This window comes from Leuciscus leuciscus, assembly GCF_965113295.1.
Source record: "Leuciscus leuciscus genome assembly, chromosome: 3".
In the NCBI taxonomy this organism is placed as follows: Eukaryota; Metazoa; Chordata; class Actinopteri; order Cypriniformes; family Leuciscidae; genus Leuciscus; species Leuciscus leuciscus.
In genome coordinates this window covers 15693987-15707667 of record NC_138727.1, presented here as the reverse complement: position 1 = coordinate 15707667, position 13681 = coordinate 15693987, and the positions used below count along the sequence as shown (strand labels likewise).

At 39.1% G+C, this 13681-nt stretch overlaps 1 long non-coding RNA gene across 1 annotated transcript in view; it reads left to right on the top strand.

Moving 5' to 3' along the window:
• Positions 1–5509, top strand: part of LOC309494947 — a 161030-nt gene extending 155521 nt beyond the window's left edge. The window contains exon 3 of the long non-coding RNA XR_014204490.1: positions 4942–5509. This is a non-coding gene — a long non-coding RNA (uncharacterized lncRNA). The remainder of the gene's footprint in view (positions 1–4941) is intronic.
• Positions 5510–13681: the final 8172 nt, after the last annotated feature.

Genomic DNA, 13681 nt, shown 5'->3' with positions numbered 1-13681 from the left:
ATATAGAAAACCACCGATATATTATCAGACCTAATAAGGACCTGATGGCCTCTGAGGTCTGGAGGGAAATGCCTGAGGGCAAGGAATACTGCCAGCATCTCCAGGCAACTGATGTGCCATGAGAGGTGATGGTCCTTCCAGACCCCGCGGGTGTACCGGCCCTCCATGACCGCACCCCAGCCCATGCGGGAAGCATCCGTGGTCAGAATTTTTCTGGGACACGAAGCTCCAAGCACCTGGCCTTGGGACAGGAACCGTATGTCTTTCCATATGACTAGAGAACGAAGGTACCTGATCGTAACTCTAATCATACGGAAGGGGTTGCCCCTTGGGGAAACCCCCTGGTCCCGAGCTACCACTGTAGGGCCCCATAAGGCCCAAAATTCCTTGTTTTTTCAATGTTTGACAGTGATGGCCTGGCCTAACCTGATAGCTCTAACTGCAGCCACGATACTTTAAATACGTGGCTGGGTCAAGTGAACTTGCATAGATTGCGAGTCCCACTCAGCTCCAAGAAATTTTATTCCTTGAAGAGGAGACAGAGAACTTTTCTTGACATTGAGCCTTAGCCCCAAGCACTGAAGATGACGCAAAACAACATCTCGATGTTGGATTGCTAGTGTCTCTGGTTCTGCCAGAATAAGCCAGTCATCTAATAATTTAGGATGCGGTTCCCCTGAAGTCTCAGTGGAGCAAGGGCAGCATCCATACAGAAAGTGCAAGGGGATAGAGTTAGGCCGAAAGGAAGAACCCTATATTGGTAAGCTTTCCCCCCCAAAAGCGAACCTAAGGAACTTCCTATGATAATGGATGATGAAGTTATGAAAATAAGCATCCATGAGATCTATTGCCACAAACCAGTCTTCAGATCTGATTTGCTGAATGATACTGGGTATAGTGAGCATATTGAAACTAAATCTCCTCAAAGATTTATTCAATACTCTAAGATCTACAATAGGATGAAGTCCACCATCCTTTTTCGGAACAATGAAGTAACGGCTGTAAAAACCTGAATCCCTCTCCTGATTAGGGGCAATTTCTATTGCTTTTGCTAAAAGAGATTCAACTTCATTTTCCATCACCTGGCGCTGATGTGAGAAAACCAGTGTGTGAAATACCCCGTTAAAATCGGGTGGTCTCACTTTAAACTGGATTCTATATCCTTTAACTATACCCAGGGTCCATTTAGATATATTCGGAAGGCCTGACCAGGCGTCTAAACAATCTACAAGAGGAATCAATTTCTCTGGGTTAGTCTCAGGTGATATAATGTGCTTATCGGTGGTCTGAAGCAGTTTACTGGCAGGACGTAACCGATGAATAATCTAATAGGGAGATCAGTCCCTCGAGACTGACCTCAGGTTTTGAGATTCGGTGACCTGAAGCGATAGATCGGCAGGAACTAACCGAAAATAATATGAAGTGCCCATAAGGGTCCGCGTTTTTACGCCAGGACCTCATAGTTTATTTATTTATTTTTTCTTAGCCCGAAAGGCAGTCCTCAGACCTGACTTCGGGGCTTTTTTTTTTTCTTTTTTTTATGAGAACGTCTCCTCTGACCCCGAGCCCTGTACAGGGGGAAGGGGAGGGGGAGAGGTGACTTCCCAGAATATGAGGAGCTGGTGACTGTCCCCGGGGGACCTGGACTACCATATGTAGGTATGCATTTTTTTTTTTTTTTTCACATGCCGCCATATAAGCCTTCCCTACCAAATTCGAGATAATATTTATATTAGCTCCACTTTAATTTTGGAGGGATGTGTCTGAGTCATCAGAGGTAATACGATATCTGGGAGAAATATTCTACCCCCTGCATCATTAAATTCCCCTTTAATTTTCTTCTTCAATTATTCCACAATCTCAATACCTCAGTATGGAGATCGTTTGAAAAAGGAAGACTCTGACACAAGGATTTTGACTGGGTTTGCAGGAGGCACTCTTTTTAGTCGCTTCCTTCTTATTAAATTACCAAACATTTAATTTCATTACAGCCCCAGTCTTTCTCCAGCAACTCCTCATAATGTGGTGAATATTCGTGGTTCAGTGTTGATAGTATCTGACTCCTCAGAATCAGATAAATCAAACACCGGGTCTTTAACACGGTCGGAAGAAGCCGCAGTGACGCGGGCTTCCGAACCGTGCGCGAGACCTGTAAACACTGCTCCACGTGCGAACCCAATGCAAACAGACAACGCGCTGCCTCGACAGACGCGAGCTGATGCACTAGGAACGCAAGCCTATTTTATTCTTTTTAAAGGGGTGGTTGATTGTGATTTCACTTTTTTCATTTTAAATGGTGTGTAATGTTGCTGTTGGTGCATGAACAGTATCTGCAAAGTTGCTGCGCTGAAAGTTCAACGTAAGCAGAGATATCGTCTTTTAAAAATCAGGAAGTTTAATGCCTACAAAAACGACTGGAATGGGACTACAACGAGATACTTCCCGGGTTTTATACGTAACTAACCCATGCAAAAAAGGGGGCATGGCCATATTTCTGCGGCTTTGTCGAAGAGGAAGAGTTATAGTGGAGAGCTGTAGCCATGCCGTCAAAAGTGTGTTATTTTCACCCAGCTGCCAGGTCTTCTGTGTTCGGGCTTCATACGGACGCTGTAGTTCATCAACAATGGCTAAAATTTATGTTTGATTATGTTCCTGAAAATTTCAATCGTAATAGCTCTCTGTGCTGCGCATTTTACGGAAGACAGCTTCCAGAATCTCCACGAATTCAATGCCGGATTCAACAAGAAACTGTTACTAAAACATGAAGCAGTTCCAACTTTAAAACCAGAGGCAGCAGTTGTTGGGCCACAACCTGTAAGTAAGACTTAATATTGTTTGCATGTATAATTTCAGACGTAAGTTAATGTTTTAGTTTTATCAAGGACGTAAACAAATGCCAGCGCTGGCTTTAGTAGCCACTTACACGTACAAACGCTTACAAACATTTTGGACCTGAATTTGTAATTATGTACTAATTTTGTAAATGTATTTTCCATGTATATTTTATGACGTAATTTTTCGATTTGATCAAGAACGTAAACCAATGCCAACGCTGTTTGTTTATAGCCAGTTAGTTCGATGCTATTTTGTGTGTATAAGACAAACGTGTATAAAGTTCAAAAAAATATATGTAATCGCAACAGCCAACTTCAGCTGCTGAAGTTAAAACAATAACTTTAAAAAACGGTATTACTCAGTCATTTATTCAGTTATATTAAATGTTTAATCAGGAGAAAACCGTATCTCAAAAGCTAACAAGCAGCAGTAGCATTTTCAAGTAACAGCGTATCGAAATAATAATAGTAGATTAGAATAGAATAGAATAGAATAGAATAGAATAATAATAATAAAAAATGTACCATTCAGAAACGTTTTGTAAGAGCCGTGTTTGCTGAGGTTGCTTGATTCTCTTCATTGCCGCTTTCTGGGTCTGATTCTGATCAAACTGATACGGCAGTATTGACACCATTATTTACATTTGACCGGAGCACATGCAACTTTCGCCCGTAAAGGTAATGGGCGTGAAGTTTCCGGACAACATGCACTACACAGTTTAGCCAATTACAACACACCGGCCCAACTAACCAATCTGAGCCCATTGCCTGTTTCTGAGGGAGTGGTTTCATAGAATCAGGAAGTCAACCGGTCGTTCAAATGACAGAGGAGAAAGCAGCTTACAATAAAGGTGAAATTTATGAAAAATAAGACAAAAAAAAAAAAAAAAACCCGAAGACATGTCATATTGCACCCCATAAACACAATCATGCAAAGAAAAAAAGCAGTAAACCACCCCTTTAAACAGGCTTAGGCGGGAGCGGAAGAGTAAACTCTACACCCTGCAGACCTGTAATCTACGCGCTGCCTCGGCAGACACGAGATTCCCAGTCACAGAATCCTTTCAGTTTGCACAAAATAGACAGTGCCCTCGAGAACTGTCCGTGCAAGCTCCGCTCACAACCCAACACCACAAAGCAAGTGTGCGCCATCCTTGCTTCTTTAATTTTTCTTAAATCAAGGAGACGCACACTGCCTTCGCCATAGTAGATTTGACAGACAACACCAAATAAGACGTACAGTTTGACATAGAACGCTGCTGAAGAACAGAAGCTGTCATTTCCTTGTTCCTGTGACCCTTATATAGCGTCCGGGTCACCGTCACATGCAACGTCATGACGCACGATGACGCACACCAATCCAGATTGGAATAGTTGTATAGTGACTTCAGATAACGCATGCCGAAGGCATTCCCCGTAGCATTTATATTAGACGCAGCGGGAGTTCCCCGTAACGAAGGGGAACTTAAATAAGGTTGTTTTTGCTTAGAATTGCTAGCCTGGGAAAACCCAGACAACTTCCGGCAAATTTAGATTTGCTCTGCAAGTAAGTCTGGCAAAGAGCTCATTCAAGGCCATTTCCATGCCGTGGAAATCGCGGCACCAATCAGAAACGTTGAGGCGGGCTTTACACGATGACGATCGCTCTGATTGGTTTTAGGTCTAGCCTATCCAATTGTGCCCAGAGGCATTTGAGCGACGTCCACTCCGTTGGTGAAGCGCACCAACTTTTAAATGCAGCATTATTATATTCAAATTGCAAACACATGAGGACAGTCTCCATGAAAGACCCACTGGCAGATGAACATGCTACTACATTTCTCTCCGAAACGGTAGGAAATTAAATTAGATTTAATAGAGGATTTTATCTGTGACAAGATGATTGACAGGGCAGTTTACATGACGGGATGCACGCGACAGATCCGTCCGATAAAGATGACGAAGTAGTATGTCCTAAAGTTGCCTACTTTTTTGCTACACATTCAAAAGTAAATACATTTTCTTCACAAAAAGAGTACTTTTATGGCGTAGTGTAACATAGGCGAATTGGGACGCAGCATATGGCTTTACACATGACGATCGCTCTGATTGGTTTTTGGAGTTTTAGGTCAAGTCAAGTCAAGTCAAGTTTATTTGTATAGCGCTTTTCACAATACAGATTGTATCAAAGCAGCTTCACAGTATTAAATTAAAATAATACAACAAAGTTTGTTTCAAGAGGAATTTATTGATTGATAAAATCAGATTAAATATCCCCAAAATATCCCCAACTGAGCAAGCCAAAGGCAACAGTGGCAAGGAACCGAAAAACTCCATCAAGTCACCTAATGGTGTCCTAAAACTCCATCAGGTGACCTAATGGAGAGAAAAAACCTTGGGAGAACCCAGGCTCAGTCGGGGGCCAGTTCTCCTCTGGCATTTATGAGCTAGAGGACGGATTGTAGTTTGATCTGTAGGATTACATGAATGCCTGGCTGAAGAGATGCGACTTTAATCTAGTTTTAAACTGGGAGAGCGAGTCTGAGCAACGAACAGTATCAGGAAGACTATTCCAGAGTTTTGGAGCCAAATGTGAAAATGCTCTCCCTCCTTTGGTGGTTCTGGATATCCTAGGTATGACCAAAAGCCTTGAATTTAGTGATCTTAAAGAGCGCGATGGATTATAGGGTGATAGAAGATCCGTTAAATAGACTGGAGCTAAGTCAGTAGCAATACCTTGTAATTAATACGGAACTTTATAGGTAACCAATGCAGTGATGATAAAACTGGGAGGTCTAAAGGTCTATCCAATTGTGCCCAGAGGCATTTGAGTGACGTCCGTTGGCCCTTTGGAAATTATTTGTCTATGGAGCTTTGCCAGACCATAACTCAGTTACTACTGAGAATGGTCTGGTTTTAACCAGGCTATAGAATTGCTGCACTGAGGGACGCTACAGCAACACTTATTCTTGGACTCGGCTATTGTTGTTGTCACCGGAAGTAAGTTTATTTCACACCCGGAAGTGTGAAATAGGCTTATTGACCCCCTGAGGTCTACGGTATCGCCGGCGATACCAGCTCGCTTTTTTTTTTATCAATGTAAAAGAAACTCATAAATACTCCGTTGACTTTGATTTTCCATAGGAGTTTCATACATCAATCGATTCTGTTAAATGTGTATTATTTTTGTGTATACTCACAATAAAAACAAAGTGTTGTGCTTTTTGCCAAATAAAGAAAAATAAACACGAAGCGAGTTCTGCCTTCTCTCTGCCAGTGAAGTCCATTCTGAAACGCGTCCGAAAATGAACAATAACTGAGCGAATACTCAGTCAAACAGGCATACAGAGACACAGGCATGAAGCTTGAATTCTCTTCTTTTAAATGAAGTAATTTATATAAAAAACAAATATTCTCATCTTGTGAAATCTGTATTAAAAGAGAGCGATTCCAGTCGAGCTCATCTCATCTCATTACGTTATAATCGGCCACGCCCACGGAGAGCGCGCGCTATTCAAACGCAAATGACTGAGACGATCCCATACAAACTGTGAACGCCCACATATCAGCTCGAGAAAACACATCAAGTTTATTCAGATAAGTGTAGTTGTCTATACTGTCTCGCAGCGCTGTGAGGAATAATAATAATGGAAAACTTACCTCAGAAGTGCTGGTATTTCGAGGAGCAACGGATGGAATAATGTAGTAAGTTTTTTTTTTCATTCTCAAGTAAATCGCGTTTCTGTGTGAATGAATGAACGGCAGAGATGCGCTGTTTACCACAACTCGCAAAAAGACGGTTTAAATTTGAATTGCGTTTCTGTGTGTGAATAAATTATCTGCTTTTAGCAAACTATTTTGCTATACTGAGTAAAATCGATTGAAATATGTTGAAATAAAATGTAGGCCTATTTGTATAAGCAACGTATTAAACTGCAAATTAACATTTATATTCCTTATAATAAAAACGAAAGACCTATGTTACAGACATATGAAAGACAACATTTCGTTGATTAGTTTTGGATAGATTACACATTTTTACTGTAAAATATCTGCCACCTCAAATAAGCTTTTGTTTGCCAATTTTTACTAATATGTTAAATATAGTATGTTTTGTCAATGTAGGCTATATTCGAAGTTTGAAATATGTATGATAAAATGTATACTTTAGTTTTTACAAAGAAAGATTACACTTCAATTGTTGTTGTAATTGTAACCTTTTTAATAAAAAAATATATATTTACAAGGTAGATGTAAACAAATTTTAAAAGGTAAATATAAGCATTTTCTTTAAATGATTTTTATTGTGTTTTATTATTGACAAATTTGGGGAGAGGATACATATTCCAAAACTGAAAATACAGTATGAGAATTAACTGCACAATTAACAGACATGTTTTCCTTGGATATTATACAATTTGCAAGCAAAATTTATATATAAAAAAAAATAATTGACATGCTTCCAACTGTGAACCAATTTGGTAGAATATATATATATATATATATATATATATATATATATATATATATATATATATATATATATATATATATACTGTATATATATTGCTCTTGCATTCTTTCTTGTGGCTATAGGTGACACACCTGAATGAATGGCTCATTAAGTATGCGGGCCCCATTGTCTCCTAAGGTGTGAACCACTACATATGCATGATGCTGTTGAATGGTTGACGCCCCTTGCGCATATTGCCTTTACAAACAAAAAGTGTTTTACAAGATTTAAATCAATGTATTGTGTTATGTGAATGATAAGGGCAGGATGATTTTCACATCATTTTGAAGAAAAAACTCTAGGCAAAGACATCAATTAGTCAAAAGTCTTATTGACACGTATTTAGTATGTGTTTTGTGGCCTTATTTCAGAAACTTTAGTTTTTAGTTTTTTCAATAACCATGCATAAACATTATTCTCTCAAAAATACAAACATGTACATGCATGTTGCTCACATATTATGGTAGCCCTGTTTGTGCTAAATAGAGTGTAATTATACCTTTGCCATTAATATGTTTATAAGCAACTGAAAAAAGCACAAATGTCAGGGCATGTCAGAACATCTCAAGGACCCCAAAAACCCCTCAGACCTCAGAGGGTTAAAGAGGATGAACATTCTCCGGTTCCAGCCTCCTTCTTCCCTGAATAACAAACCATGTTGCAAAGTGATTCCCATTTTATATATTAAAGATAAAGATACAGCAACATAGATAAAAATACATGAATACATCAACACTACTAACTAGACATTTACATTTTCTGAAGAAAATGTTGCCAGTACATCGCTATCAGAGCATGTGAGCGGAGTGGAGCGGGAGCGAGCGGGGAGCGCGAGCGGGCGGATCTTGGACAGAGAGCAGAGCGGCAATTTCAAAAGGACGGAGCGTCGCCCTATTTCCCGCTCCAATTCCGCTCCGCTCACGCCCCGCATCAGTCAAAAAATGCGCCATGAAGAAGAAAAAACATATATAGGCATAGCCTAAGTCGCACTGGACTATAAGTCGCATTTATTTAGAAATTTATTTCACAAAAAAAAAAAAAAAAAAAAAAAATGTTACAGATGGGACAGTTCTCCGTTATGGACGTGAGCGCTCTGACAGCGGCACTAAAAGACTGCTTTAAAACTTTCACTGAGACCTCAAACAGAAAGCACAAAGCCTGTATTTAAATTTAATTTTGTTTTGTATTAATTGTATCTTAATTTTGATCAGTGTTTCATCAACCAATTGTCTGGATTTAATAAATAAGTAAATATATTACAAAATAGATAATCACGACACGAAGGCGCCGGCGGGTGAACCTGGAGTTTGTCTCATAAATGAACCGAAACTCAGCGTATAGCCTACTTGCCTGACAGACCTGGGACATATATATAAAGCTTGAAATGTCTACTTTTAAATAGAACAATTCAAAACGAAAGAAAACAGACTGCTCTCTTATGTAATCCGTATGAAATGTGCATTTCTCTCTGGGGCGTTCAATACTGCGAAGATCGCGAGTCAGTATTTTTCCAGCCGACACAGACATAAAAAAAATGGTTTATTAGTAAACAATTAAAATGTCTCCTGCTATATTTTACATAATCATTAATTTTGCCGGCTCGTTGTGACAGCTTTTAGGTGCGTTATTGGCAGTGCCACCCTTATGTTACATGAACGCATCAGCACCGAAAACATGGAGATTTTTTTCTTTTGGGGGCATTTTGTTTGTGTTCAGACTTTCTCAGTTGTCTTTATGTTAGAGGACGCTGCTAATAAAGTTGCTAGTATGGCCTTCACATATTGGATTCACGTTTATTATTATAGGCTATTTAAAAAAAATACCCCATTTTTTATGCCGTTCGTATCATTTTATTTTGTTGTATTTATCCGCCACACCTTGGCCGGTCCGTGAAAATATTGTCTGATATTAAACCGGTCCGTGACGCAAAAAAGGTTGGGGACCGCTACAAGTGATATACATGTAGATTTTTTTCCTTTTTTGGAGCGAGCTGGGGGCGATTTGAGTGGAGCGCGAAGCAAACTGCGGCCTGATGTAGCTTTGAGCGGGGGAGCGGAGGGGTGAACAGTTCCGTGAGCGATGAGCGGAGATTCTCACCGCTCCACTCCGTTCATATGCTCTGATCGCTATGCGGTTACTGAGGTGTGCAAAGAGTGTTATCTATATGATATTCCGGTACATAAATATGGCTCGATAGTCTCCTATGATATATTTTTTATCCATTTTATTAAATACAAGGCAAAAGTCATAAGTTTGATTGTTTAGAAATATAATAGCACAACCTTCAAAAAAAAAAAAAAAAACTGATCTGAAAGAATAACCTTTTTAAAAGTACTAATAATGGTTCGTTGTCCCAAATGGAAAATTAAACTGATTCAGATTTATTCCAACAATAAGAGCCACCTGCGAGAATGAGATGAGATTAGAGAATGTCTTCACAGAGGAAGGAAACAACATGACGACAGATGCAGTTTTTCTCGAATGCTATTTAGAGTTTCAACAGAACCTCTGCGTTCACATTGGAGGAGAAGCTCAAGGCAACGTCAAGATCAGTAACAGGTTTGGTGGAAACAGTCATGGCATCCATTGATGCATGAACTGATTCTGTCAGTCCTAATGAAGTTAATGCTCCAGAGATAAGCATTGTTTTGACTCAGCTCTGCCAGAATGTTGCCGGCCACTTTAAAATGAGGACAGGTGAAGGTCAAAGAGGTCAATTTCTGTTCAAAAGCTCAGCATGAACACATGGCCCCAAATGTGCATTCACATACACAAGCAATTTGCTGCATATACTGCTGCCAAAAAACATGCAACTGCAGAGCTTCATGTTTCCTTTCAGCAGACACATGCAATTGCAATTTCAATCACGTTAAAAATTGCACACGTCATCTAGTGCATGAATATATTTCTGAAATAGACGGTTCACAAAGGAATAGTAAACTATGGTATGGCTTGTGACTGCAAAAGGAGTGTACCTTTTTTTTAAAGGTGATATATGTTATTCCTGCATCACTAAACAGAACTGAAACAATGACAAACATTGAAACAATGATTTGATAGCACCACAGAAAATCCAAATCACTTTAATTTCCTTCAAATTGATTCTCATACGAGTAAAGCTCAAACTCTCACAAAGTAAGTTTTGAGTGGAAAGTTGATCAGTCATCTCCAGACAGTTAGCCTCAGAGAACACACAAATTACAACCAAGTTAAAGGAGCATTTCACCCGTGGGAACATTAATCTTTATTGAAAGTGGGTCATATATGTAGTCGAAATGTAACATAAATTTAGAATTTGGTGCCTTCTTGACCGAGGAAAGACAGAAAGTAACTTTAGGGCGCATTTGTATGAAAGACAACAACTCCCACAATGCACCACATTGCACAGCTCCGCAATTCACTCCCACTAGTCCAGTTCACAACACAAACGTCCATGTCCTCGTCTGATTCAGAGATTTCATCCAGGAGAAATTGGCATCGTTGAAATTCTTTGCAGCAGACGGACTCTATTTCTGTGTCCGTAGGCGCACTGTGAGAGCACAGGCACCACCAGTCCACCCCAGTTCGAGCCAGTCCGGGCTCCTCGTCCGCGACAGGCAGATATTCTGCCTCGGCTGCAGAAGCCGCAGCAGCTGCCTCCTGTTCGCCTCTGGCTCGTAAAGGTAGCCACGAACATCTGATTTGAGCATCAGACTTTTGAAATCCTCTTCTTTCATATCATATGGAGTACCTTCCGCCATTGTCGTAACTTCACATCTGGCTGATATTGCTTTTAGTTTCTGCAAGTGAAGTCCCACCCACTGATCTGTAATAGGTCTGTAGCGTGAGTGGGTCCCACCCACTGGAAAAATGAGGAACGAGTGTTTGTAGTCTCAACCCCTCTACAAAAATTAAGATTTTTACATCATTATAAGCAGGAACTGCAACGCTGAAATCCGTATTTCTCCCGTCTCAGGGGAAAATGAGGGAATAATGCATGACCATTCAAAAATATGACTGGAGGATTTCTAACGATACAAAGCTTAATGCAAATGGGTGAAGTGTCCCTTTAAGGAGAAAGTATGGACAGATACAAAAAGAAAGAAAGAATAATTTCAATGGTGCAGGAAGGGGGAAAAAGGAGTAATATTCTCTCCATTAGATTTATAACAAATCTCCCAAAAGGCAGAAGGGTTAATGATGCTTCTCGCTCCCTCATTCTCCGTTTTACTGTGGGCAATCAGTAGGGATGTTCTTCATACATTACTTTTTCATTCTGTTTGGCAAAGTGAAGAACTTTGAAAACCAAAAGAACATCTGAAAACCAACAATGGTCATTCAGGGTGAAGACAAAAAATACATACATTTCTTAACCACTCACATCCTTTCAGACACACTGATCAATATGAGAAAACACATGTTCCTTTTCTCACCTTCCATTTAAAGTAATAATCTTTCTATTTTGTGATATTTGGATTTGTTTAGAGCAGGGGAAAAAGCACAGAAGAGGGGAGGATATATACCTGCCCTTACAAAAAAAAAAAAAAGAAGTTTATTCAAGTGTGCTATTAGTATACTTATTTTCAACAAAAAAATAAGAAAGTATACTTTGTTTACTTTTTATGTACTTCCCATAAATATACTTAAAATTATACAAGTATACTTGACTTATACTGACAGAAGTATATTTGGCCTATACTTAAAAGTATAATTAAGTAGTCTAAGTATACTTGACTTGTTGTTGTGTTTCCTCTGTTGATTGGGTAAATGTAATATTTTTTTTTACATAGTTTTACTGTCTTATAAACTTGCATTGTTTGAAAATATTGATTTATAAAGAAAACAGATATGTTCCTAATTCAGAGTATGCAAATTTTTGTGTAGTCCACTGGTAGTGTACATAGGTATTTACTTCAAATCTACTTAAAGTCCAATTAAAGGTCTATTTTAAGAATAATTAATACCTAAATTGGAACACAGTAGTATACTTTAAGTTAAACAATAATAAATAATAAACTAGAGGTATGATGTTGTTCACGTCAAGAAAACGTACAGTATAAATTATTGCAGTAAAGTATTACAGTATAAAACTACTAAACTAGTAGTTTACTGAGAGTATACTTCAAAGTGTACTTTAATAAACAAAAAATGTGCTAAGTATTTAACTAGTAAACTATCAGTATACCTATACGTTAACTTGTAGTATAGTTGCAGTACAAATGAAAAAATGTAACTAGTAAACTAAAGGGCAACTGTGCTTTAGGGCAACCTGCGGCTTTAGGGCAACTGTGCACGATGGGCAATATGCAATCAAACTGGGTAAATGTCAAAGTTGTTTGAATATGCCACATTTACTGCAGCAGCTGATGCCACTATGACCACGTACCATAATGCCCACATCCTTGAGATCATTTAAATTTAGATTAATTTCATGTCATAGGATGTCATAGGTCACTTTCAAATGAGTACGAAATTATATTTTGCAGCTCAAAACATTTTTTCTAAGTCCATAAGTACAGTATTTATCTAAAACTATGATGTCAGTGCACTACAAATAAACTGGTTATATGCCTTTACTTTGTTAATCAAACTTGTAAAAAAAAAAGACATTTGCACACATTATGCAAACATGAGGAGAGTTCTCAGAATGAAAGACCCATGACTGGCAGATCAACGTGCAATTTCTCTCACATTTTTCAAGGAAACTAAATTTAATTCAACGTGGAAGATTTAAGATGATTGACAGGGCAGTTTAAACAGTGACAGGTTGCACTTTACTGGGCGACAGAGCATCCGTTAAAGACGCAATTATGATGAAGTAGTATATTCCAAAGCTTGCATACTCTTCTGCTTCACACTCAAAAGTATGTACTTATTCTTCTCAAAAACAGTATACTTTTAGGGCATAGTATAAGTAGGCGAACTGGGACGCAGCACATGTATTTCAAATCTGAGAATGATGAAATTATGTTCAGATGATGCTATTTATTTCTTTTAGATGAGACTTTCTCGAGTTTAGAACAAACTAAAGAAAATGTGAGGTATTAACTGAAACATCTAGGGCCCTATTTTAACAATCTAAGCGCATGGTCTAAATCGCATTGCGCAAGTGCACTTAAGGCGTGTCTGAATACACTTTTGCTAGTTTAACGACGGGAAAAATGTTCGGCACACCAGACGCATGGTCTAAAAGGGTTGTCCCTATTCTCTTAATGAGTAATGGGTGTGTTTTGGGCGTAACGTGCAATAAACCAATCAGAGTCACATCTCCCATTCCCTTTAAAAGCCAGTTCCGCTCGCGCCATGGTGGAATTCGCAAGCGGAAAAACTGAACGCTTCACTAGCGAGGAAACGGATCTGCTTGTGCGCACGAGCA